This window comes from Periplaneta americana, chromosome 1, assembly GCF_040183065.1.
Source record: "Periplaneta americana isolate PAMFEO1 chromosome 1, P.americana_PAMFEO1_priV1, whole genome shotgun sequence".
Taxonomy (NCBI): Eukaryota; Metazoa; Arthropoda; class Insecta; order Blattodea; family Blattidae; genus Periplaneta; species Periplaneta americana.
This window is the reverse complement of record NC_091117.1, coordinates 39250450-39276266: the sequence shown is the minus strand read 5'-3', so window position 1 is coordinate 39276266 and position 25817 is coordinate 39250450. Positions and strand designations below refer to the sequence as shown.

Sequence of the window (25817 nt, the reverse complement as noted above, 5' to 3'; positions counted from 1 at the left end):
TGTAAATGGTCTCTGCCTCTGGTGCCAGTGGTTTTTGTATTTCTGTTCCAGCTTCTTAGCTGCGCCAGTCCTTCGAGTCGTGGCGGAGAAAAAGAAATCAACAATAAATTTGTATAATCTGAATTCGTTATGAAATAAACATCTTATCGCCTTTTGAAGTTGCAGTTGATTAATTTTTTAGATGATTTCATCATCATCTCTTCATACTTCATACATCTTTCCACATATTGAGTGGTTATTCTACACGTCTTCCTACTCGTTAATAGCTCACAACCTGTTTTTATTCATTCATAGTGTTCTGCCCAAGGGCAGATCTTTTATTACAAACCAAGCATTCTTCAATCTTTCCTATTTTCTGCCTTCCTCTTTGTCTCGCTTATGGTCCATATATCTTAATGTCGTCTATCATCTGATATCTTCTTCTGCCCCGAACTCTTTTCCCCTTCACCATTCCTTCCAGCGCATCCTTCATTAGGCAGTTTCTTCTCAGCCAGTGATCAAATCAATTCCTTTTCCTCTTTCTGATCAGTTTCAGCAATATTCTTTCTTCACCCACTCTTTCCAACACAGCTTCATTTCTTATTCTGTCTGTCCATTTCACACGTTCCATTCTTTCCCATATCCACATTTCAAATGCTTCTATTCGCTTCTCTTCACTTCGTCGTAATATCCATGTTTTTGCCCCATACAATGTCACTCTCCACACACAACACTTCACTAATCTCTTCCTTAGCTCTTTTTCCAGAGGTCAGCAGAAGATGTTCCTTTTTCTATTAAAAGCTTACTTTGTCATTGCTATCCTCCTTTTGACTTCCTGACAGCAACACATGTTACTGCATATATATTCCAATCTTACCTCTTTTTCGCCTAACTTTTCGTCTCTGCATACGAATCATATGTCTTAATGTTGTCTAACATCTGATATCTTCTTCCGTCCCCAGCTTTTTTTCCTGTTCACCATTCCTTCCAGTGCATCCTTCAGTAGGCAGTTTCTTATCAACTAGTGACCCATATAATTTCTTTATTTTCTCTTCCTGACTAGTTTCAACATTATTTGTTGTTCACCCACTCTGTGTAGCACATCTTCATTTCTTATTCTGTCTGTCCATTTCACACGCTCAATCCTTCGCCATATCCACATTTCAAATGCTTATAGTCACTTCGTCGTATTGTCCATGTTTTTACCTCATTCAGTGCCACACAAAGCACTTCAGTTAGTTCTTTTTCCAGAGGTCCGCAGAAGATGCTACTTTTCTATTAAAATCTTCCTTTACCATCAGTACCCTTCTTTTCACTTCCTGGCTGCAGCTCAGTACGCCCCAAGTATTTGAAGCTGTTCTCTCGTTCTACTGCCTCGTTTAGATATTCTCAGTAACGTCCATCTGATTGCATAAACGTTTCACGCAATCTGTGATCCTATGAGCCCACAGTCATTCTCTTAATTGGTTATTTAACATGATGTATCAACTACTAGGTTATTTAGCGTCGATGGAATTGGTGATAAAGGGAAGATATTTGGCGAGATGATCCGCCATAGGATACCTGCTTGGAAAGGACCTTAATCAGTCCAAGCGGGAATCGAACCCACGCCTAAGCGCAGCTGCAGAGGTTATATCAGCGTCTCCGGATATGCCGGAATTTTGTCCCGCGGGAGTTCATTTACATGCCAGTAAATCTACTGACATGAGCCTGTCGCATTTAAGCACACTTAAATGCCATCAACCTGGCCCGGGATCGAACCCGCAACCTTGAGCATAGAAGGCCAGCGCTATACCAACTCGCCAACCAGGTCGACCTCCGGAGGAGGAGGCAAATACACTACCGCCAGAGCTATGCCGGTGACTTTGGTACTGTATGAAATGACAATGTTTTGATTACGAGTAATACGAGTACACTATTCCTTCCATCGCTTTCGAATACTATAGTCGCGACGCTGTTATTCCCGGCGTGACTCTTCCTCTTTACTTACGTCTTAGGAAGTGAAGGCTTTATGAAGTCTAGGTAGGTAGTGTCGTTCTCCATTTTTGTTTTTCGTTGCCGAGATAACAGACGAGGAATCTATTTGCCACACCGTTAAACATTATCATGTCGTAGCTCCTATGATAATAAATCAAACGCACTGTAATTCAGCAAATAATTGAGCGGCAAATAACATCTTCGTGTGCTTTCTGCGAACGCCAACGAAAGAATCAAAATGGCGGGCGATTATATTAAGTATTTATTGAGCCTTAAAAAATGAATAACGTCTTCCTCAGCGAATCACAAAAAGCACACGTTTATATGTAGCCGACCTGCAACGCGATTGGCTGCCGGAAATTAGAACGACGGGACTATACGTTCATCAGCTGTACCGTACGAAACCAACGCTTCAGTCATTCCACTCACAGTGCGTCACGAAGCTGGACCTTGCTCTAGAAGACAGTTGTTGGGCTTCGGTCAGCCTCTGTCCAATCAATAATGCATGACAATCGCTTTGCCAAATACTACTGTGTCAAAAACAAACTTCAGAAGGCTTGTGCATTCAGCTTGTGAAATGGAAGGGTAATTCAATTTTACACACCCAGTTGGATCCGTTCAGGTCTGAATTGCTACATCGCATCGGGATCGTTTGGACATCGCCCTTCGCCGTTGTTTTCCCTCCCAGTCTAAACGAGGGGCGTAGCTCTCGGAAACTTATGAAAATAACACGACTGCCGCTCTGTGTTCCTCACGTGCAGGTTAATGTGACTCGCGATTTTGTGTATGCATGGATTCCGTCTCCTGGCTTTGTTTAATAAAGAAAGGGAATATTTGTTTACGCGGAGCAGATACCACCCACCTAAAAGCGCCTTGGACGAGCGACGAAGTTGGAATGGAAATGGAAATGACTGGAAAACTGATTTATAAGGCATAGTTCGCAAGAAAGAACAGAAGAACAGATTACGTTACTTCTATGCATCTAAAATTCTAAAACGCTGTCGGTATAAAAGGAACATTAATCTGAATAATGGAATTCCTATCCTAATTCTTTAGATTAACGGCAGGGATGTACGTACGTAATTGAATCATTATAGATTTATTAATTTGTCTTACAGAATGATATCTGTAATATTGACAATTAATATTTGAAGAGAAAAATTCGCTCCGGCTCCGGGGATCGATCCCGGGTCCTTGGTTCTACGTACTAAGCGCTCTGACCACTGAGCTACGCCGAATTCAATCCACAGCACCGGACCGAATCATCCTCCTTCAATGTTTCCCTTTGTGGCCTGACTCCAAATTAGGCATATATATTGACGTATATGTCCATTGTCAAATGCCATTATATTAGGAGCGCACTCAGTCGAGTGACTTGTTTGGCCGGGATTCCGCAGATAAGTGCACAGTAATCTGTATAGACATATGCACTGCAGCTATGAGAATATTATAGATTTATTAATTTGTCCTACAGAATGATATCTGTAATATTAACAATTAATATTTGAGGAGAAAAATTGAGGATTGAATTCGGCGTAGCTCAGTGGTCAGAGCGCTTGGTACGTAGAACCACGAACCCGGGTTCGATCCCCGGCGCCGGAGCGAATTTTCTCCTCAAATATCAATTGTCAATATTACAGATATTATTCTATAATATTCTCAAAGCTGCAGTGCATATGTCTGTACAGATTACTGTGCACTTAACTGCGGAATCCCGGCCAAACAAGTCACTCAACTGAGTGCGCTCCTAATATAATGGCAGTTGACAATGGACATATAGGCCTACGTCAACATATATGCCTAACTTGGAGTCAGGCCACAAAGGGAAACATTGAAGGAGGATGATTCGGTCCGGTGCTGTGGATTGAATTCGGCGTAGCTCAGTGGTCAGAGCGCTTGGTACGTAGAACCAAGGACCCGGGTTCGATCCCCGGCGCCAGAGCGAATTTTTCTCCTCAAATATTAACTGAATCAGATGAGGATTCTCACCTAAATGAAACTTATTTAGATTCCGAATATTTCCTGTAAGTTTTACGGTGAACAAGTAAAATAGAGGGCTAGTTTTCTCAGACGTTTCCAGTTTCCCCTACCATTGCTTAATTATCGCGGTACGATCGTTGTTACGGTTGCCAACTTTCCGCAATTGCCGGGATCTCCCTGTTTGTTTGCTTTGTCCCGTCTCTCGCATATTTTACATAATGTGAAATAACAATTAAAATTAAATTTAGATGCCGGTAATGAAATTTAGATACAGGATGAGTCAGGAGGAAAGATACATGGTGTGAGGAGTGATGATATTGGTGATTCTGAAAAAAAAAGTTTCTAGGAACATATGCCCTGTTCTTAACAGAATCTGACACACAGCTGTTTGAAAATCACGGGCGTCAGTCTCATGTACTTCATCAGCATTCAAAACGACATTAGGTTGTAGTAGGATCAATGAAGAGTATCCTGGGCATTGGATCGGTCGTGGTGGAGTCATTTCTTGGCCACAAAGGTCACCCGACATTACTACATTGGATTACTGTGCGTAGAGTTGGCTTAAGTGCGAAGTCTACAAGCGCAAAGTGGAAACTTCTGGTTCGCATTTTACATGCTTTTGCTGAAGTAAAGAAATGTCCGAATCAGCTCAGATCAACAACACTGCAGCTGTCTACAAGAACTACGAAGTGCATTGAAGTTGACGGTGGACTTTTTGAACATGTTCTGAATGAAAAGTACACAATTAAACAGAAAATAAGGTAACAATATTTTAATTTGCTATCACCTGCATTTTTCTCGTTCCTCATTGTTTCCATTAGTTTTCTCCGAAACCGTTAAAAACAGGACATATATTCGTATACACTTTTTTTTTGTTCAGAATCACCAATATTATCACCCCTCAAACCATGTACCTTTCCTCCTGACTCATCCTGTATACCAGTAATTGATCAAATGTTGTATAGCACACAAGAGTAAACAGATTTTATGCGCTTGTGGAAATTATAGCCTGGAGCATTTAACTTTCCACTCGCGCATAAAATCTAATTTTATTCTCGTCCTACTGTAAATTACTATTTAACATATCAAAGAATATATTTTTTATGGAAAAATTGAAAATATACTGGTTTTTCACCGTATTTAACCACTCTCTATTCTAAGAACATCTTGTTTTATGCTGATTTCAAAAATAAAAATTGCTACCATAGTAACCAGATACGATTTCGTAGTAGCATTGATGGAAGCCACTGAACATGTTTATTGTGTATTTGTTTAAGTTATGTCTTCTTCAGTATTTCAGAGATATTTATTCATGTTTAAATTCTGAATGTAACTTTTTTATTTTATCCCTACTCTCAAAGTATAGATAAATTATGTGGTGTTCCTCAGGGGTCTATTCTTGGTCCATTCTTGGTCCATTCTTGTTCCTTATTATGATAAATGACTTGCTATACAATGTGTCGGCTAAAACTATAATGTATGCTAACGATACAACTTTTGTTATCACACACAATAATACTGCTGAGTTAGATTTTATGAAGCAAGCTGTATTTGCTGAAATAAGAAAGTGGTTTTCAATTACTGGATTTATTGTTAATGATGAAAACACTCATGTGTTATCTCTAAGTTTGAAACAAACCCAAAATAATGTGATAAATGAATCTGTGAAGATGCTGGGTATGTATCTGGATCCTAAACTAAGGTGGAACAGCCATGCCAGTTATGTATGTAATTTATCTCTTGAGAAGTCTCATGTACAAGATTCCCAAACATTATTTAAAACAAGTTTACTATGCGCTGTTTGAAAGTGTTATTAGATATGGATTACTTTTATATGGAAATTATTCTGACCTTCCAAACATTCTGTTACTGCAGAAAAAGGCAGTTCGTATTTTAACAATGTCACCACCCAGATTATCATGTAGATCTCTTTTCAAAAATGAAAAGATTATGACAGTCTACAATCTATATATTTTTTAACTTTTAATGTATGTAAACAAGAATATTACTAATTATACAAGTATAGTAGATCTGCATCGCTATGAAACCAGAAATAATGATAAATTAAACGTACCACTTGTCAGGTTGCAGAAAACGCTATCAAGCTATGTAATTACTGCAATGAAAGTATATAATAAGATACCAACAAATATAAAGGCACTTAATGAAATACAATTTAAACTTCAGATTAAGAGACGGCTACAAAATAATCCCCTTTATAATATGAATGAATTTTTTGAAAACGATGTAGTATTTTAGTTAAATTTTATTATTTTTTTACTCTTTTAATATTTTAAATATTGACACATTGTTTTTTATATTATTACATTGACGAGGCCTCTTGTACTCTGGTACCTTCAAGCAAATAACGAATATGAATATGATTGTAATTATAAACACAGTTTTTTTGTTGTTTTGTAAATGTATGCCAAATTTGATAACAAAACATGAATTATTGAGTTTGATATAAGCCCGGTTGTTAAAGCTTGTAAACCACTCTTTTTTTTTACAGTCTGTTTCCGTTAGTACAAAAATTTGCTAAATATTTTGGTTTCCAATACTATTATTATTGCATACTTTCAAATATTCATCAGGAATTCTTTCACACATACCAGTAGAGCAAAGAAATTCCTTCTAAAAATACACGTGCACAAGTCCATGGTCTGCGTCATTTGGGAGATCCCAGGAAGTATAAGAATCGCCTATTAACACCAGGAAAAGCCAACACCGCATGAAACATTGCGTGTCAGATCGTTGCGTAGCAACGGTGAATCATTTTCAACCGTATTTTGTTATTGGATCCCTTAATACATTCCGTACGTGAAGAACATTTCACAGGAAATCCGTCCGACGCAACGCAATTGGCCTGTTAGATTCGTTTAATAAAGTATATCCGCATGCAGCTTCCTTTTGTTTCTTTTTCTGCGCTCGAACTGATTTCGGTTAACGGGCGGGTCTCCGTCTGGAGTTGAATAGACTCTATGGGCTGTCTGCTACATCTCCCGTGTTTTTGTGCTGCTGTTATTCATCAGCGTGGCGTGCAAGCTTCGCATCGCGCTCGACAGCTGTTTCCCGCGTACACCTGTGGTCGGCTGCCGCGCCCTGACAGAAAAAAAAAAGAGAGAAAAAGAGACGGATAAAAAATGGTATAGCACACGGGGTGGTCACAGATTGTTTAATTATAATTCCGTGAAAGCACACAGAACAGAGCAGGGCGTTGGACTGCTGCAGTCTACCTCCATAATCATTGATTGATTTATAGTTGACTGGACTCGTGTTGCCCTGTTGGTTGTGCGGGTATTATTTCTAATGATATTATAATTTAATTATGTTTATTTATGTCTGCAGTGTTATTATTCTACATCTGGTGTCGCATATGAGTAAGCTTTACGACGTTTTTATTAAATGAGGTTACGAGAGACTTGCAAAAATCTTCATCCTAGAAGTCCAGGGTTTGATTTTGGAATGTAACTTTTGCTAGACAGGCTCAGTAACCCTGTCTATCTTCCCATATCCTTGGATTGGGCTCCTGGCAAAGTACTAGGTCCTCACGTGAGATCAGTTAGCAGGTCTGACCGTGAAATGAGTGGGCCAAGGTTCAAATCCTGGTTGGGTTTTTTTCGAGGTTTTTCCTCAACCAACTGAAGCAGAATTGCTGGACCTCAGACTCATTTCACCGTCATTAATTCACATATGATCATCATGATCGTCGTCATCATCATCATCATCATCATCATCATCCATACCATAGCTCGGGTTAAGTTCACAGTGCAACGTGTACAAGAGCGTAGTATTTTGTTTTTGTCTGAAGAATCTAAGGGCCGAATTCATAGTCAACACTTATCGTAAGGAAACACTTAAGCAGTTGCTTATAATAATTTTCAATTCATAAATCCCACTGAAGTGAACACTTATTCAAATAAGGTAGCTTGTCAGTTTACTCAAGTGTTTCCTCAAATGCATTGTATCCTCATCGGTATACAATAGATGATGATTATGATTTAATTTAATTTATTGAGTCCTGTAATTAAAATGAAAATGAGTTTTGGCAAGCAAAAGATACATCAGAGATATGGAAAACCCTTTAGAGATGTATAATGATCAACAATTTAAGAGGAGATACCATTTCGACAAGAACATTGTTGTGAATATTCTGGTGTCTCTCATTTAAATTCACAATACAACCATGAGGCTTACCGATTTCACCACTGCTGAAAGTACTGGTTGCCTTGAGATTTTATGATACAGCAGCATTTCAGGTAGATTTAAGTGGCATTTTTTTTCGAAAAATATTCACGTCCCAACAAAGTGTTATTTGCATTTTTGTTTGTATTCTACCCAAGGAATAAGCTGTTAAAATTTGCGTAATTATATCATTTCCACTTTGTATAGCATAAAAATAACTGAAAAATAAATGAAAATGATTTACTTACAGGAATATTTCCGGAGTTTGCATTAAACTCAACTGCAATTTTGTTCCATGTCAATTTCTTCTTTTGGAAAGAACAATTATCAATTTTTTTTTACTTTCGACGATATCTCCATATTTCATAACTAGTTATCTTAGCTCACTTCTTTCTTTTCTGTAAAATGCTTTCTGGACATCTTGTATAATTTTAGCTCTATAATATTTACTTCTGTATTTGTGTATGACAATAATGCCGATTTAACAATTTGAAGGTGCTGGAAAACAATTGAATGTAGGAAAGCGCTCATGTCTAGCCATGTTGCCATATTTCTTTCGATGTCAAGGGAATGCTCAGGGCATTGAATGAGTAGCATCTCTGCAATACGATCTGAAATAAGTGCTAAGGAAATGTTCATTACTTAAGTGTTTCCTCATTTTATAAGTGACGACTATGAATTCGACCCTAAGTATGCAGATTTTCTTAGTGATAATAGATGATGAATTTATCTGATTTATTTGTATTTTATGCTCCTAATTTCGTCCTAAAACCTCCAAAGAAATCCCCTTAGAAGAGAATTCATCTCTAACTTAGAACCACTGGTTGAGATTATATGAGTGTGCCGCGGGATTTTAAATTATACCTTTACTGTGCTACATATTGAAAAAGGTGAAAAACGCTGCTCTAGGATCTGATTTCTGATATCTTTGTGATGAAAAAGGTTCATGTAAATATATATGTTACATTTTAAAATTTAGTGTAGTGTATTTGCCTGCTCCTCCGAAGCTGCGCTTAGGCGAGGGTTCGATTCCCGCTTGGACTGATTAAGGTTTTTCGAGCAGGTAATCTATGGCGAATCATCTGCCTCATTTTATGCCTCATCTTACATATGCTTGACTGTACCTAAATGTACCACATCTGTAGCATATAATCACAGTAGCTACTTCGGTCCAAGGCTTTATAACAAGATAATAGATTAATTCCCAAACATACAATTTGCTAATGCTCCTTCTTTAAAAAAATCAATTAAGAATTGTTGATTAGAGAGAAAATTTAAAGTTAACTTATTGTGATATCTGTGTTTTTCCTTCTTTTTTCTTCTTTTTACTTTGTTATTTAATAACATTATGTGGAATGCCCTTTGAGCACGAGTATGTAACTTACTCTTTCTGGCGGTGCTAGAGTGCTTTATATATAAAAAAGAAATATGTATTTTTCTTCTGGCATTAAAGTAATAATAATAATAATAATAATAATGATAATGATAATATCTCGTCAAATATAATCTCGTTATCACCAATTTCATCGACGATAAATACTTAGTAGTTGATACATCATATATGCTTGCTTACATGCACGAGTATGAACGATTGGAGGTTATGGTGTTTACCTCCTGTTTAAGTCTTAACCGAGGTGGATGTACCAAAATTATTAACCGGAAATTTTAGCCGTTGGTTACAATATCCGATTTTGACACACGTGGCCGTAAGTCTTTAACACATGGCTGAAATTTCAGACTAATTTTCATGATTGAATTATTTATTATAGGCCTACATTTTGATTCATAATTGAGAAAGGACAGCACAGATAGGAGCTGATAACGTCCGAAGTAAGTAACAAAAATTTAATTGGAAATCGTTTCCAAATGCGCATAAATCATACACAATTACAGGCGTTTCAGGGGGAAACTATGAGATGGGCGGGATGCTTCCACCGTAATACACCCCCGGCGACGTACTGATTCAGATTAGTCATGAATAATGAAACGGTAGCAGCAGACGAAGATGTGAACACACAATGGAGCAGGAGCCGGACTTGTCATACACCAGGATCGCGTGATGCAGCAGACAAGACGCTCTCTCTCATTTGCACTGTGTTACATCGCGTGCAGTGAACGCCCCCGCCTGGGCGTAGCTAACTTTCTGTTTCGGAGACCAGCATTTATTAGGATAATAGTAGCACTGAGTTCCTTCTCATCACAGCAGTGAATCAAATTCTGCTAATTTACAGTATTCTTTGAGAGCTGGGATTTCAGCTCCGATTAATTGCTGCAACGGAAAATAAGGAAAGAAAAAATAAAGGAAAGTAAAAAAGGAAGTAGAGAGGAGAGAAAATCGGTAGGAATAAGAAACAGAAAGGAAGAGAGGAAGATAGAAGAATAATGGAATGAAAATAAAGGAAGAATAATGTTAGGAAGGAGATATTAAGGGAAGTGAAAAGATAAAGGAAAAAGATGAGCAAGAAAAGAAAGGGATATAAGAGAGGGAGAAATAAAATGAAGTAAATGAGAAGAAGAAAAAATGAAAGAAAAAGAGGTATTAAATGAAGAGAATTGGAGGAAAAGACGTAGAATATAGACAATGACAGGATAAAAAATAGTAAATATTAAATGAAAACAATGACATGACAAAAAGAGGATATATTAAATGAAGAGAATGAGAAGAAAAAAGAAAAATAAGTAGGCGGTATTATGGAAGATACGGAGAACAAAGAGGCGATATTAAATGAAGAGAATGAGAGGAGGAAAGAAAAATAAGGAAGAGGTATTAATTGAAAGTAATGAGAAAAAGAGGAGATATTAAATGAAAAGAATGAGAGGAAAAAATAAAAATAAGTAGGTATTAATTGAAGATACTGAAAAAAGAGGAGGTATTAAATGAGGAGAATGAGAGGAAAAATGAAAATAAATAGGACGTATTAATTAAAGAGAATGAGAGGAGAAAAAAAGGAAGAGGTATTAATTGAAGATACTGAGAAAAAAGAGGAGGTATTAAATGAAGAGAATGAGAGGAAAAAAAAAATAAAAATAAGTAGATATTAATTGAAGATACTGAAAAAAGAGGAGGTATTAAATGGGGAAAATGAGAGGAAAAATAAGAATAATTAGGAGGTATTAATCGTATATTGAGAAAAAAAGGAGGTAGGTCTATTATATGAAAAGAATGAAAGGAAAAATAAAAATAAGGAAGAGATATTCATTAAAGATACTGAGAAAAATGAGGAGGTATTAAATAAAGAGAATGAGAGGAAAAAGGAAAATAAATAGGATATATTAAAGATACTGAGAAAAAGAGGAAGTATTAATTGAAGAGAATGAGAGAAAAAATGAAAATAAGTAGGTACTAATTGAAGATATTGAGAGAGAAAAAAGAGGAGCTTTTAAATGAAGAGAATGAGTGGAAAAATAAAAATAAGTAGGATATATTAATTGAATATACTGAGATAAAAGAGGAGATATTAAATGAAGACAATGAAAGGAAAAAATAAAAAAAAATAGGATATATTAATTGTAGATACTAAGAAAAAAGAGGAGATATTAAATGAAGGGAATGACAGGAAAAAATGAAAATAGGTAGGAAGTATTAATTGAAGATAGTCTACTGAGGAAAAAGAGGAGATATTAAATGAAGAGAATGAGAGGAAACAAGAAAAAATAGGAAGTATTAATTGAAGATACTGAGGAAAAAGAGGAGGTATTAAATGAAGAGAATGAGAGGAAACAAGAAGAAAATAGGAAGTATTAATTGAAGATACTGAGGAAAAAGAGGAGGTATTAAATGAAGAGAATGAGAGGAAACAAGAAGAAAATAGGAGGTATTAATTGAAGATACTGAGGAAAAAGAGGAGGTATTAAATGAAGAGAATGAGAGGAAAAAAGAGAAACAAGTAGGAGGTATTAATAGAAGACCTGAGGAAAAAGAGGAGGTATTAAATGAAGAGAATGAGAGGAAACAAAAAAAAAAGAAACAAGTAGGAGGTATTAATTGAAGATACTGAGGAAAAAGAGGAGGTATTAAATGAAGAGAAAGAGAAGAAAAAAGAACAAGTAGAAGGTATTAATTGAAGATGCTGAGGAAAAAGAGGAGGTATTAAATGAAGAGAAAGGGAAGAAAAAAGAAAAACAAGTAGAAGGTATTAATTGAAGATACTGAGGAAAAAGAGGAGGTATTAAATGAAGAGAAAGAGAAGATAAAAGAAGAACAAGTAGAAGGTATTAATTGAAGATACTGAAGAAAAAGAGGAGGTGTTAAGTGAAGAGAAAGAAATGAAAAAAGAAAAAAGTAGGAGGTATTAATTGAAGATACAGAGGAAAAAGAGGAGGTATTAAATGAAGAGAATGAGAGGAAACAAGAAAAAAGTAGGAGGTATTAATTGAAGATACTGAGGAAAAAGAGGAGGTAATAATGCTTTCTCCTTTCTCTCTCTCTCTCTCTCTCTCTCTCTCTCTCTCTCTTCAGTTAGTGTTTCCTATTTAGTTTTCCCTAGTTAATGGGAGGTAAAAAGAAAAATAAGTAGGAAGTATTAAATGAAGAGAATGAGAAAAAATAGAGGTATGAAATGAAGAGAATGAGAAGGATAAAGAGGGGAGCCCTTTAATTATGCTAATAAAAGATTAGGGTACAACAGTAACGAAAAATTTCAGACAGTCCCATTCTGATTACTTTCAATGGTTGTGTTATCTGAAAATATTTGATGAGATGATGACCCTCGTACTAAAGTACTTTAGAAAAAAAATGGTCTCTTCCAAATAAAATTGAGGAGGTTAGAATCAGAGGGGTACAAGTGACATTTCTAAGAACATGAGTGCATGCAAGGCAAACTAAAACATCTAAAATTTTAGTGGCAAAGGATTTTAATCACACCACACGCTCTAATTGGAATAAAAAATTTCACGGAATTTACGAAATCTTAAGTACTTTCAACCACATTTTCTCACAAATAACTTAAGTGTACTTATGCTTCGTTTCTGACCCCCTCAATTGTAAGTAGTCTTTTTTTCGCATCAGTCGTCTCTTTGGACAGTCTCTCCTTTTGGTGTTCTTACCAGTTTTGTTTTTCATTCATATTGTGTTATGTAGAGCAAAACATTTGTTGAGCGAAGGGCATTGTGAGGACCCAAGCGGTGTGACTTGACAGTCTTGTCACATTAATGAAAATAACCGAAACAAATTGTATTGGGTATTTCCATTGTGTGCATATGTGTAGAAATAACGCCTGGTTTGTAATTTATACACATTGTTCAGAGCCAGTCAGACCTCAATGGGCGTATTAACTAGCAGACGAAATATGTGACGGTACGTTTAATGCCGCTGTTAATGCTGGACAATGCCTTGTATTTAAATTAGCTGAATGGATCAATAAATGTAACATAACTTGTCACTATAGCATTCACAATTATTTAAGTATCACTTACCGTTCTGCTGTAAACGCTTATTTATTTACTAGGAAGTAGCTCGTTGAGTATCAACAGAATATTGCATATGCTTATCGATGATATTAAATTGTATAAAGTCATTGACAAACAACAAGACGTTTTTGACCTACAGCATGATTTGGACAGACTATATAGATGGAGTATCGATAATTTTCTTCTGTTAAATCTTAATAAATGTTGCTTTATGGCGTATTCTAAAAATAAGACGGTTGCTCAAAATTTGTATGAAATTAATGGTATGAAGTTACCTAGAGTAGAATCATTTAAGGATTTGGGTATTTGTTTTATACACAACTTATGTTTTAAAATGCACTTAAATCACGTGGTAATTGATGCATATAGAAAATTAGGATTTATAATCAGAAATACAAAAGAATTAAAAAATATAAATAGGTCTACTATTGATACCCTATATAAAACTCTAGTTAGGAGTAAACTAGAGTATGCGTCTGTAGTATGGTCACCTCAGTTCCAGTCCCATCAGATGCAAATAAAAAGGATACAGAAATGATTTTTACGTTATTTATATTTTAAAAAACATCACGTGTCGTCTTATGAAAAGCAAATTTCATATAATCAGTTACTTCTTTCATTTAATTATAAAACTTTAACATCTCGACGATTAATAAATAGTCAAATTTTGCTGTATAAGACTGTTAACGGTGTATTGAATAACTGTGATTTTCTTAAATTCCTTCAGTTCAATGTAAAAAAAAAAACAGAATTACGTCATAGGCAACCTTTTGTTATTCCCATTCCTAGAACTGTTTTCTTCAAGAACTCTCCATTGATTGTTATGTGTAGTACTTACAACTCTCTGTCTTTAAACTGTGATTCTCAATTAGATTTCAGTTTAACAGTTGAGAAATTTCATACAATATTAAAAAGAATTGTATTTCCTTAGATATTTAAATTATGAAGAAGTGTATTATAATGTTTTTACTCTAGTTTTAAATAATTTTGCATCATCATATTGACATTGACACTATATTAACTGCAATCATATGTATGTATTTATTTACACTGCAAGTGGGCAAGCACCCGGTGGCAGTGGTATATACAATATTAACAATACACAGTTAAAATGATAAGCAATACACAATAAAATTTACAATACATAATAAAATTTACAACACATATACAATTTTATACACAATACAATTTAACACAATAATAACAATTTAACACAATTTATTTCGTTTGTGTTGTTTGTTTTGTTTTTTTTTTCTTATTATGTATTTTGCGTATGTATCTGTGTAAGCCACCTGTAATTGGAAGCCTGCTTCTGTTGGTGGTGGATTTAAATAAATAAATAAATAAATAAATAAATAAATAAATAAATAAATAAATAAATAAATATACAGGGTGGAAGTGAAATAACCTCGCATATTGGAAGAGGCGATAGGGTACACTTAAATGAATAGAAAACCTTTATTACGTTTTGTGATTAAATGCACGGTTAATTAGAAAATTAAGTTTCAAGTTTCAGCAGTCCGGCAACATCGCCACTAACACACTTTACTCGTGATACAGATGTATCTCTGTACTGTGGGGAGCTCACGAGATCAGCCCTGGTAGGAATATGGAGTAATGCCAATCCTACACGCAGGCAACATCCAGCGTAACGCCACTCTTGTTCACAGAAAACAACATAATGACGCACTACTAATTACATTACAGTAACTAACCAACATGAAACATTCGATCAACTTTTAAAATATAAACTAACAGTTTGAACTTATACAACACACTAACACAGAGCTAGTCTCAAACTACCTGATATTTTCAGCCACAGTATAATTAAACATGTGGTGACTGAGATGTCATTTGTTTAGTGTCATAAGACGCTAACTCATAACAAAGTATCTTATCTCTGGTTAGTTCTAAGAAGAGCAGTGCTCCATCCATCTATAACTTCCTGCACCGCACGTAATTAAAACGCATCTCGCGGAGATTTTCTCATCAGCTACCCACAGTAGGTGAGCTGCTTTCTGCCTCGATATTGCCACTTGTCACATCGTACAGTGGCTTGAAATTAGAGGTTTTTAAAATTAAATTTACATTAAAACTGTCCAAGCTATTGAAATACGCCAGAGGGATAAATTATTTTTTTTATTAGATTTCCTTTCGATACGGGCAAAAATCATGATCCTACTCGCAATAGTTACTGAATAAGAGATTGTTAAATATTTGGGGGGGTGGACACTTTTTTTCTAAAAACACTATGAACTTTCCATCAATATTATAGTTTCTTGTTACATACAACATGAGCTATTCGCCCTGAAAATCTGTAAGGCTATTTCACTTAATTTACCATGCCTCGAAATTTTACACAGTCTTGGAAATAATTGAGTAATATAGGTTATGTGGACACATGAAAATCAAAGAAATCAAGTTCACTAAAGTGTTAAAGAATGTTCATATTGGTTTAATTCCAGTACAACCGTTTTACGCAATTATTGAAATTCCTTTAAATCTTCTGTCAATTTTCTTTTTTAAATGTAATTTACTCTTAGTACGGCTTTTTTTTTTTTTTACAAGAGTTGTGTTCTTTTGTTTCAGGTAAGTCAGCATGAAGTCAGTATCTTAGCAACCGAATTCTGGTCGTGATGGATATGATACTACAACTGCGATAGAGGTATGTCTTCGAAAGTCACTTTTGAGATTTTTTAAACTTTATTCAGCCGAATATTTAAGACATCTGTAGCTAGCCTAGCGCTGAGTTAGTTCCCTTCGTACTTCGCTTATGCACCTTCAACTGTCTTACAGTTCTTTCCTCAGTCATACCAACATAACTTAGGAGACATTACGAAAGTTTCAGGCTAATGTACAATCTCTCTATGCCTTGCGTATACGAATCTGTGGCAGGTTAGGTTAGTTTAGACTTTTGTTAGGCCTTGCAAAGCCTGGTGATTTTTGTTTTGTGATATTACCAGTACTGGTTTGTCAGTGGCTAACGTAATGACGGACGTACAGACGAAGTTACATTATGGAAATTGTGGATTTACCTCATTATTATGTGTTGTGCTTCACTATTTTACAGTGGTTATTGAATTGATACAAGTCATGCGTTCTTACATTACAACGTATCATGTGTTTTATTTCCCTTCTTTCTTTTCCTTGACTAGAAATCACAACGTTTGCACTTCCATCACCACGCACCTCTCATTTCTGACGTAAGTTATATTTCCGAACAATTTCCTTTCTTCAGATATATTCGTATAACATTTTTAAGTCTTCAAATACATCTCCACAAAAAATCCCTTATAAATTCAATCATTTTCAGTTCCAAAATCACCGGAACTAACTCAGCGCTAGTTTCACCGAAATCTAGAGCACGCTTTGAGTCCATTTGTCCATTCTGCCCTACACTTCTGACGATTACCAAAAACACACAAAGTCGTAGAGGAACTCTGTGATCATTAGGGCTGTGACATCGGTATATTTGTATTAGTTTCAGGTGAACATACGACGCCGGACAGAATGTAGTCGGCGTTTCCAGTACAGGCAGCGGAAGCGAATTTAATACACGCATAAGCAAGCACGTTCCGTGTTTTGTATACAATTATTGCGTATTATAAAATCAAGACAATACAATTATTGTATATAAGGGTTAGTATCGGAAAGGTCTAAAATGTTGGTGAGGTTGAGAAATCATACTTAAATTGTCACAAATGTGGTAAAACAAAGACTGAAAAGATGTTTTTTTTTTATTTAGAGTTTTGCATTACAATTTTAGAATGTCGAAAAGGTGTATGGTGTACAATTTTGCTTTCCCTATATTTAACTGTTACATTATAGTGCATTGTGCAACGAGCCTATAATGATAGAAATTGAGACGCGAGTATGTTTGTTTATGAAACGAGCGCAAGCGAGTTTCATAATTTTCATACGAGCGTCTTAATTACCATTATAGGCAAGTTTCATACGACTTTTTATGCTCGACCATATTTCTAACTTGAAATTATTCAGAAGTATTCATTTTATTCATATCCGACCTGAGAGCGGAAGTGACCTTGTGCATAGCTCTTAAATTGTGAGATGTGCGCAGACGCGAAAGTATTGATTTTTTCCAAGGAACAATAATGTCATTGACTTTGATATAATGTAGAGAATAACATGAACTAATTTTGATATAACCTGGAAATTGATTTAGAATTGAAAAACGAGATGACAAATTGAATTTATTTGAATATCATTTACAATTAACGCTAATTGTTATAGTAACAGAACATAACCTTCTGCGACAGTATTGGATTTCCAGCCTCCGTGACGTTTCCCTCGTTGTCTTTCGATTGCATATCCGAGAATAATCGAAAACCTGAACTTCAATGAGTAGGTGTACTTTAATGACATGCATTAAAGGACTGCTACCAGGTGTATAATTACTACATTTCGGCATGGTCGAGCATAAATTTATTTATCACATCTATTCTGTATCTTACTTTTCTTGCATGTTGTTCGCCTGATTTCGGTTCCTGCTGCAATAAACAACAAAACAACAACATTTATTTTCAAAGTTTCAAATGAAAATGACCGCCGAATGTCGGATAGAATAACCTTGTATGCGGAAAAACTGCGTTCTACATCGGCTGAAACCAAGGGCGCAAGTGTGAAATATTTCAAATCATCCATTTCTACATCAAGTTTTATAACGATCGCACTTGTCATCTGACAAAACTCCTGCAATTTTGCATAATGTATTGAAACCACAGTTTTTTTTTTGTATTGCTGTGTTTATTTTCGCACACACCTTTTTGCTTATATCATCATACGCCATATACGTTTTCGGCATTCCAAAACTGTAATTCAAACTCTAATTATAAAAAAAAAAAAAAAATCTTTTCAGACTTATGTTTTACCACATTTATGACCATTTAAGTATGATTTCCAACAATTATTCTCAACCTTAACAGTTTAGATCTTTCCGATGTTAACCCTTATATACAATGATTCTATTGTTTAGATTTTATAATACGCAATAATCGTATACAAAACACTGAACGTGCTTGCTTAGGAATGTATTAAATTCGCTTCCGTTAACTGTACTTGAAACACACCGAATACATTCTGTCTGGCGTCGTATGTTCACCTTCAAACTAATGCAAATATACCGATGTCACGGCCCTAGTGATCGTGTACTCACCATGACTCAGGCAGCAACATAAAATAACGGACAACTACGAAACGAGGAGTAAAAGAGAAATCACTAACTTTCCGGATATCGAACCTAAATTCCTCTGGATTTGTAGATGGACATTCATAATAGAAGACTTATTTACCCATTAATTAAATTATAATTACTTACATTCCTCTATACCTCCGAATTGTCTTATTTTGTTTGTTAATTCTTATTGGAATTTGCAGTTACATTTTTTTTGTTAAATGTAGCTAATGGAATTATCTCCGTCATTCCATGACTTCCAAATTGAGGTGTGATGTTCTGCTGCAAAACATTTAATTTGGTAATTAAAATTCTGGTGAAATGACTTAGCGGATATTAAGCTCCATAAAGGTTGTAACAAATTAATGTGCGATGACACTTAGCCAGAGTTATTCTGGATGGAATTAAAAGCTTCAGACCAATCGCTGCGTTCAAAATTAATTTCATCTTTGCTATTAACCCAGTTCACTCTCCGAGAGACGCCTCTGGATTCATACTGTGCGAGGAGAAAGTGAATCAAATTTTGTACAGCTCTGCAGCTTCATTCTTTACTTACTTAATAAGTCAATACGCTCTTCTCCGTTTATAGGCCTACTGCTTTATATCAGATTACTGCTTTTGGTTCTTGCTTCATAGTTACACCATTATACAGGGTGTAAGTGAAATAATTCTGCAGATTGAAAGGGGCGATAGGATACACTTAAATGAATAGAAAACCTATATTACGTTTTGTGATTAAATGTACGGTTAATTAAAAAATTAAGTTGGAAGTTTCAGCAGTCCGGCAACATCGCCGCTAACACAGTCTTATTTCTTCTCGTAATACAGATGTAAGAGGTCAACAAAGTCAGGTCTGTCTTCGTACATACCTCGCGCCTCCGTCTCTGGCTACAACGTTGCAATCTAGTTGCATAGTTCAGTGGCTTGAAATTACTGATTTTTGAACTAAATTTACGCTAAAACCGTCCACGATATTGAAATACGCCAGAGGGATAAATTATTCTTTACTGGATTTTCTATCGATATGGACAAAAATAACGATCCTACTCTCAATACTTACGGAATAAGATGATGTTAAACATTTGGGAAAAACATTTTTTCTGAGAAAAGTATGAACTTTTCACAGATACGATATTGCACTTTTTTGTTACATACAGATTGAGCTATTTGCTCTGAAAATCTGCAGAATTACTTCACTTCCATCCTGTATATTAGATATTTAAGGTCTCATCAGGTGCGCTAGTTTTAGTATAAGAATGGGTGTCATGAAGATATCACATACAGAAAAAGCCCTATATAAAACGACTTTCGTGAAACATACTTCATCCTCGCTTTAATAGCACCGAAAGGTGACTTGTAGAGTGACCAACGAGGAGGCAGAAGAATGGGGGTGCATAGCACTGCTAACTGTTTGTCATCAAACATACAATGAAAATAACTTACTTGTTATACACCGTTACTGGCTATAAAGCATAAAATATATACAGGGTCTGAAAATTATTGGATTACTAGATTTTGTAATATTATGGACCAAGATTATATAATCAGCTTATTAGTAAAATAAACAGAGAATTAAGTAACCTTAGTAATACCCTTTTCATTAAGAAAATAAAATATATTTCTTCAAATTGAAAGTGTTCATTATTTAACCTTTTTCGTATAGATGTTTTTTCTTTCCGTTTTTCGACAAGTGTTTTTTTTTCAGTTCCTACTTAGGCCTACAATAATTTTAATTATGTATATTACTGAACTTCTAGCTTCCCTCTGATTCAGGTTCTGGCTGATATGTACATCTGTTATCAGGCAGAACATCTCACTTGATATGTGTCAGAGGAAGAACAATTTTATTGTTTGTATGCATCTGAAGTTTGATTAGTGTAATATGTAGCTAGTCGTCGATGTATGCAGTGGAGGGGGAAAGGAACTGGCCACTCTACCCTATTATCTCCTGGCTTAGTTGCCTCATAAGTGGTGCCTTCTTGGTATCACTTGTGAGGTTCAGACCTGTCTTTGGACAGTTGACTAAACAACAACGTCTAGTATTATGTTATGTAACCGGAATTGTCCCTCAGTGTAGTCCTATATGTAATTTATAATTTCAATAAATACAATTCATTTAAATTTCAATTAGCGAGTTTGAGCGACAATAAAGACTATGTAATATTAAATAATGCTAACCATAAGCTAAATGCACCTTTGCCTGTATTTCCCGCATTATTGCATGCAAAATAAAATAGCCGAATGTTTGCAGCGTTCTATTGTGGTAACAGCCTGAGAGAAATGGTTGATTTCTATACAAGCAGATAGGTACAAATAATTTGAATAGTAATGTCTTGAGCCTTTTTTTGGAAATTAAACCGCTTCATGAATTGAAATGGAATAACTGCGAAAATTATTAAAATAAATCTTGCAACGCAGCGTATAATCATATACAACAAAGGGGGAGGGGAAGGTAAGGAGTGCAGGCCGTGCTTACTAGAGTTATTGCAGTAGTCGTGATGTTACCAAATGTTTCATAGCGATTTCCTCTAAAACGATGAATGTTAGAAAAAACTTGTTTATATTTTTCAAATCTCTTCTCATGATTTATTACTAGTTTCATTTTGGTGCAGAGGTTATCCATGCACTCTGTATATGACAGAAACGGGATTTCAACACACGAATATTATTCATGCAGTATTGCAACTACGGTTCTTAATGGTTGCTGTCGAGTATGGGCTATTCCATCTCAAATCGACCGAAATATAGAGAAAATTGACCTTGCAATTTTTAAATACAATGAAACTTTTTCTGTCCGTTGACAACTGTGATATAATGCTTTGTGCAAAGTTTGAGGCATCAGAACTTCATAGTGTTTAAATTAAAAATATTTAAATTTATCGTATTTTCATAAAATTAGCAAATTTAAACTGTTGTGGCTCCGAAACCCTTTCACCCAATGATCAAAATCATGGTTTATTTAATGCTGAGATATTAAAGTTTATATTGACATGTAAAAGGTTTTTCTTACTTTTTATGGAAATGGAGAAATTTAGATTTTTCTTCATGAAGACGCTTTTGTCCACGAAAAAATGTTTTTAAAATATATGGTTAGATTCCACATAGAAAGTACAAATAAACACATATTTTTTACTGGTGCACCGTTGATAAGAAAGTATTGAAAATATCAAATAAAGAAAACAAATAGTACGCGCGTGAACTAACCAGCTGACCGTGAGGCGGGAGCTAACCGAGGCAAGCAAGGCCAGGAGGCATAAACACGTGATGTTTCGTCTAGTAGCGCATAGCTGGGCTAGCTTTATCACAAGTTTTTTAAACGCCCAACGCTCGCTTATCTTCAGCTCTCGGCCAGTGCATGCGGGACTGCGCCGTTCAAGTCTAGGCGTGTAAAAATAATTTATTTAATACCCTCGAAACTTATTGCCGAGCCACTAAGCAAACAATGCCGAATCCCTCTTAATAATGCAAGTTTTTCTCAATATTTTTTACATTTTTACAGATGGGTAAAAAGCCTAAAAGTAAGTAAAATCAGATTATCTGTCTCTCTGTATACAATAAAAATAAGTATTATTTCTTATCATAACCTACCAAATGTCAGCTCCAAAATGAGCTCCCATTCAATGTTCTGCAGTAAACGGTTCGAGAGTTCTGAGCGCTGAAAGAGGCTTGTTTTTATAAAATACGCTAAATTTGTCGCTCGATAGTACGAAAACCGTTTGACTTTCGATAGTATATTTTTGAAAATGCACTCTCCTCAGCACCCTGTATAAATAGGGAAAAAATTGGAGTACTAAAAAATGCGAGGTTTTTTACTAATCGATTTCATATGGAATAGCCCGTATGTATGACTTCATCAGGCATTGATAATTATCGTAATTATAAGCAGAAAAACCGATACATGTAAAATCAATACAATAAGGTAATTACCTAAATAACAATTAGAACACAATATATAATCACAGAATACGATTACATATACTTTCCCCTCTATAAGTGATACAGTAATTATACTGTTATATGTAGCTACATTTGGAAACGATTGGAGATTGTAATCTAGTTTTTAATTATTTCCATCGAATTGAAAGGTTTGTGCAAAGTATAAAAATGTGCTGCTTTGCTGCGGTTGCACACCATAACCCGACATGCTGCGCTGATCACGTACTGTGCATGACTGACGTTCTGCTAATTAGCTTACAGCTTCCGCTGAACTGCTCCACTTTCGACAGCTGCAATCCAAGCGCAGTTTACCTATAAACTGGAAACTTAACGAGATACACAGAAAAAGTACCTTTCCTGTTAGATGTCATGGAAATACCGACCTGCATATGTTTACAGCTTAGTTTTTGAGTGTCACAATAGGTTACGAACACGTTAATCTGAACGGAAATCCTGGTCTAGTATTGAAGTATCCTTATGTCCATTCATTCGTGCTTCCTTTAGCAATTAATTAAATAATTATCATTCTTTCTTCCTATCTTTCGCCTTCGTTCTGTGTGTCTTTATTTTTGTTTTTTTTTCTTGTATTTAACACGCCAATTCCTTATTCACCTGTCGTAAAAAATCTTGGCTTCTTTTTTGATAATAATCTAAGTTGGAATTTTCAAGTTAAAGAAACGATAAAAAAAATCTGTTCCTCCATTCACTCTTTGAGTCGCTTGAGAAACTTCTTGCCCTAGCAACTAAAACTTACCCTAGTAGAAACCCTAGTAATGCCGCACTTCGATTATTGTGACGTTTTGTTAAGTGACCTAAGTTCTGAACTGTCAGTCAAGTTACAGCGAGCTCAGAATATGTGCGTCAGATACGTGTGCAACATCCGACGATATGATCACATATCACCGTCCTTCGCAAGTCTCTCGTGGCTCCGACTTAAAGAACGTAGAACTTTACACTCTTTGTCTTTACCCTTTCGAATTCTGCACACCTCAACACCAAATTACCTTTCGTCTCGTTTCTCTTATCTATACTCTAACCACGACGTAAATACCAGATCACTTATCTGTGGCACGCTAAATATACCTCTTCATAGAATGTCTTGTTATTCCTCATCTTTTACAATATCCACCTCGCGTCAATGGAATTCCTTGTCACAAAGTATTAGGGGCTGCAAGACAACAAACACCTTTAAGAACAGCTTAAAAGATAACCTTCTTAGCATTTCACTCCAATCATACTGATTTAAACTATCACTGACTACACTGTTACTTTTTTCTTTAGACATCATCCTGATTGTGCTGTATTTTCAAAATTGTCTCATAATAATCTCTTTCTATTATCTAATATAATTTGAAATATATTAACATTCTATGTATTTTAGTTTAATTCTGCTGCACAGTTTATTTCAGTGTAATTAATAGTTCATAGTATTTTGTTGTTTAATTCGTAAATAACTCTTATATACATGTAACTCTCATCTAAATCAAATTGTTGAATTCTTTGTAAGTTCATGCATATGTATATACACTTTTTGCTGGTTGAGTGGAAGAGAAGGCCTTACGGCCTTAACTCTGCCAGCTAAGATAAATTATTATTATTATTATTATTATTATTATTATTATTATTATTATTATTATTATTATTATAGTGAGTTCTATTTCCGTTGGGGTTATGGATTTTTTCCAGTTAATCTAATAAAACAGCTGTATTTCCCCACCCAATGAAAATTGGACACATGTTTGCATGAACTTTTTTTACTCAAAATAGTCCATACTATTACATCCTAAAATATTTACTATTCTTCCTTAATCAACCTGTTTATTCATTCGTAGTTTTCTGTGCAAGGGCAGATCTGTCACTGCAAACCCAGCTTTCTCAAATCTTTCCTATTTTCTACCTTCCTCTTAGTCTCCGCACATGATCCATATATCTTAATGTCGTCTATCATCTGATTTCTTCTGTTTCCAACTTTCTACCGTTCACCATTGCTTCTAGTGCATCTTTTAGTAGATAGTTTCTTCTCATCCAGTGACCCAACCAATTCCTTTTCCTCTTCCTGATCAGTTTCAGCATCATTCTTTCTTCACCCAGTCTTTCTAGTACAGCTTCATTTTTTATTCTGTCTGTCCATTTCGCACATCCATTCTTCTCCATATTCACATTTCATTTCACTTTTCTTCATTTCGTCGTAATGTTCATGTTCCTGCTCAATACATTGCCACACTCCACACAAAGTTTTCACCATTCCCACTCTTAGTTATTTTTTTCAGAGGTCTCCAGAAGATGCTCTCTTTTCTACTAAAAGCTTTCTTGGTCATTGCTATCCTCCTTTTGACTTCCTGGAAGCAGCTCATGTTACTGCTTACAGTACACCCCCAATACCTTAGAATTCGCACGTTTACCTTCTTTATTTTTTTTACCAATGACCATGGTCTTCGTCTTGTTTGCATTGATCTTTGTTCCCTACTGCATACAGCTGTCATTTAGCTCCAGTAGCATATCCCTTAGTATCGTCTCCTCTTTTGCTAACAACGCCATATCATTCTATACTTAGATGTAACGAAATGAACAGCATTATTCAGAAATAGAGACAGATGCTCTACGGATTCATCACAATGAATACAAACTTACAGATGTTTGCACATGAAAGTCGAATTACAGCCAATGGAATTACATTTATTAAAGGAACGCAGAGATATACTACTCGCTGCAATCATAAGAAACGAACATGTTATGCAGGAATTTCAGTTTAAACCTAATAGTAGTTAATGATGATGACTAATTATAGAGGCTTTTTATAGACCATGAAATGCCGATACAGTTTTAAGGACAAACCTGTGAAATTAAAACGCGAGAGAACATTGAATTAGTCTTGAAAGCCTACCTAAACTGCTTGTACATAGTCAAACTTTTCTTCCAGTTCAGTACTCTACAAGAAATCTTGCCCACGTCAAAGATTGATCAATATTGAAAAAGATTTGCCAAAGACTGTTTCATATCGCTGAAAATTTGTTAAGATCTTAAAACATGTGCTTAAAGTTAATTGTAAAGTATATAGGCTTATCTATCAAATATTGCAGTACAACTATGTAATCCTTTGGAGATTAACTAGGCTGTACAAAACAATATTTTTGTTACCGGTACTTAACTGTACGATAAC

At 35.3% G+C, this 25817-nt stretch overlaps 1 protein-coding gene and 1 non-coding gene across 4 annotated transcripts in view; both read left to right on the top strand.

Annotated features, from left to right (window-relative positions):
- The window catches only part of LOC138694624 (neural-cadherin-like), a 1043497-nt gene that overhangs the window by 205381 nt on the left and 812299 nt on the right, over nucleotides 1-25817 (top strand). The window lies entirely within an intron of this gene.
- On the top strand, nucleotides 3486-3558 carry TRNAT-CGU (transfer RNA threonine (anticodon CGU)). The gene has a single exon. It is a non-coding gene; the product is annotated as a tRNA-Thr (tRNA).